The sequence below is a fragment of the Dipteris shenzhenensis genome, chromosome 2, assembly GCF_047967505.1.
Source record: "Dipteris shenzhenensis isolate YYH24624 ecotype China chromosome 2, Dip_SZ_1.0, whole genome shotgun sequence".
NCBI lineage: Eukaryota > Viridiplantae > Streptophyta > Polypodiopsida > Gleicheniales > Dipteridaceae > Dipteris > Dipteris shenzhenensis.
The window spans coordinates 33,617,865-33,620,812 of record NC_141597.1 but is presented as its reverse complement, the minus strand read 5'-3'; the positions used below and the strand labels follow the sequence as shown (position 1 = coordinate 33,620,812).

The window sequence follows — 2,948 nt, the reverse complement described above, 5'->3', positions numbered from 1 at the left end:
AAGCTTCTCTCACAGGAGCGCACGGCTGGGAGGCAGCGCCATCTATTGTATCAGTTTTACAGTAATCAAATTTTTCATTCTCCATACTATTTGCTTTTCTCTCTTGCATACGAGATCCTGTTATCTGTTGAGCACAGATGTTGTATTGTTTTCTTACAATCACCACATTCCATTCTTCATCGTGTTTCCTTCTCCTCGCTATTCTTGTCACTCTTGCACTAACCAAATTTTAAAATTTTGGAATCAATGATATACAACGAGTTGTGACAATACACTATCATCAATAATAACGTTTTGAAACTTTTTGTTTATGTAGAGGAGAGGGGGGGGGGGGGAGTGGATTGGTGGGTGGGTGGGGCATCTCCATTGATCTCCAACATTTTGGTACATTATGTAACAAAAGATTATGAAAATATATAGAGGTTTTAGGAGCTCACATGAAGTAGATTTAAATCTCAACTTTTTACAAATTTAATCTCTCTCTCTCTCTCTCTCTCTCTCTCTCTCTCTCTCTCGCCCCACGATAGCCTCCTTTTTCCCTAGTTCTTGCCAAGTAGGCATTGTTCTACAATATGATTTTTATTCAAAAGAAGTGAAGGTCTACATCATCAAGGGTTCCTCAGTGGCGGCATCCTTGATTTCATGCATTACAATTTCTAAAACCTTAGGGGTAGGGGGTTTGGGAACTCGTAAGGTGCCTTCAAGCATCTGTACCACAGTTCCCATGGAGGGTCTCATGCCAGATTCATCTTGGATACACCCAAAAGCCACACCTACTAAGTCTCCTTCCATCAAGTGGTGGAAGGCCCATTGTGGATAGTAAAGCTTGTTTTGGTTATCCACACAAATAGCAAGGTTTCTTCTCCACCCTATGACCTCTAAGAGGAGCATGCCATAGCTATAAACATCTGCTTTCACAGTAACTGGCAAGTTGGCCACCCATTCAGGGGCTACATATCCTCTCGTTCCCCTTATTGCAGTGAAAACTCTGGTCTGGTCCTTGCTAACAAGCTTGGCAAGCCCAAAATCAGACACCTTAGGACTGTAATCATCTTCGAGAAGCACGTTCTCTGGTTTGATGTCACAGTGGATGATCCGGCTTCTGCATTGCTCATGGCAGTAGGCTATGCCTTTAGCTACGCCTAATGCGATGTTGAAACGAGTGTTCCAATTGAGGGCTTGATGCTCGACTCTGCTTGTTTTGGAGTTGTCAAGCAGATATCTGTCTAAGGATCCTTTCTCCATGTACTCATAGACCAGAATTCTGTGTGAGCCTTCACAACAGAAGCCTCTTAACCGCACAATATTGAAGTGGTGAATTGATCCAATTGTGGAGACTTCAGCTTGGAATTGTGCCTCCCATCCTTCATCTCAGGAGCTATGGAGCTTCTTGACAGCCACTGTGCTCTTGTCTCCTGCTAGTACCCCTTTGAACACTGTCCCGAACCCCCCACTGCCCAGTTTGTGCTTCAAGCTGAAATTATCGGTGGCAAGCTCTAGTTCTTTGTAAGAAAATCTGATGGGCAGCCCTGATGTCCGCCTGAGGGACCATAAAATTTGAAGTTTGGATCTCTCCCTCTTCCTAGAGACGTGCCATGCCAGTAGGATCAAGAGGATTGTTGCAGCCAAGCCCGAGAAACAAATGGCTGCAATGGCAGGAAGAGAAATAACAGCTTTGCAGCCGGTTTGGACGTAGACTCTTGAGCGAGTTTGAGAAGGAAGGTATACGTCTGATTGCGATCATGCTGACCGCCGATCTGCATGTTCGAATAAAGCCAGCAAAGCTGCTCCTCCGTGCCATAGACTGCGCAAACACATATGCAATTCTGCAAACATTGCGCACTGCAATCTGCCGCGGTCGTCGCGTTAACGATGAATGCGGTCGTGCCAAAATAGTCCGTGTTCTCATGTGGATAGTTTGCGGGTTGTTGCAGCTTAGCGGCACCTCGCGGACGCAGCCCTGCGTCCAATCTTGCAAGTCATTGCGAAGGAAACCTTGAGGGCAGCTGCACACACTGGCTCGGATCCGACGCGCTCGGCGAGGTGCAAATCCCGTTGCCGCACAGTTCTGTTACGTCGCATGCATCCGGTAATGCTCTCCAGACGATTATCCAGGCTGCTTCCGCTTGTGACCAGGTATACATCGCCAAATTTCCGTCTGAGTTGAGAGTCAGACGCCTTTGCGGAGTGGGTATGCTGCCATAATCGCTTGCCTCGTATGATTTCAGCACGTGGGTTGAATTCACCGCAATGATCAGTGCTCCTGTTTGGTTCAATTCCGCAAATGCGGTCCCAGCAGGAGAATAAGTGAATATAGTCATTGCGTGAGATTAGCATACATCTGCAGATTGTTATTACCACCTACCATTTCCAAGAAGAAATTCCCCGTTCTCGGATCTGAATCTGACCTCCGCCATGATTTCAAGGTACTGCTATTGTTAGTAAAGCGTTGCTCAGGAAGAAGCGTATCCGTGGGATGATCAAAGCTTTGCCATACAACGTCGGACGCCTGATTCCTAAGCAGCAAGTTGCCGGATTGCTGGAACTCACCACGTTCGACAACAAGTAAGTCGAGAGCAGAGTCATCAAGATTTGCAGCCGTCCAGGCAATGGCTCCGGAGCCATTGTAGAGCACGAATCCGGCAGACGCGGTGAGGCGAAGGTAAGCGTAGGGATCGAGAGGGGCGTCACGGTTGGCCATCCAGACGACGGTAAGGGTGGGAATGGAAGCGAACCAGATGGAAAGGATGGTAGTGGCGGCAGGGAGGCGGAAGAAGCCAAGGGCGAAGGTGGAATTGGCAGAGAATCATGCAGAGAAAGTGGAGGAGTTGGCGAAGAGCGTAGAGTTGAGAGGGATGATACCGTTCTGTATTTGATCAGACGAAGCAGTTGAGAAGAATGCTAGAATGCATACTACAAGCAGAAGAAGAAGCACCCACATCGCACGA

General features: G+C 47.5%; 1 pseudogene; it reads right to left on the bottom strand.

The window, feature by feature from the left end:
* Positions 1-600: 600 nt before the first annotated feature.
* Positions 601-2,701, bottom strand: LOC147904656 (G-type lectin S-receptor-like serine/threonine-protein kinase At5g24080; annotated as a pseudogene).
* Between the last annotated feature and the right edge of the window lie 247 nt (positions 2,702-2,948).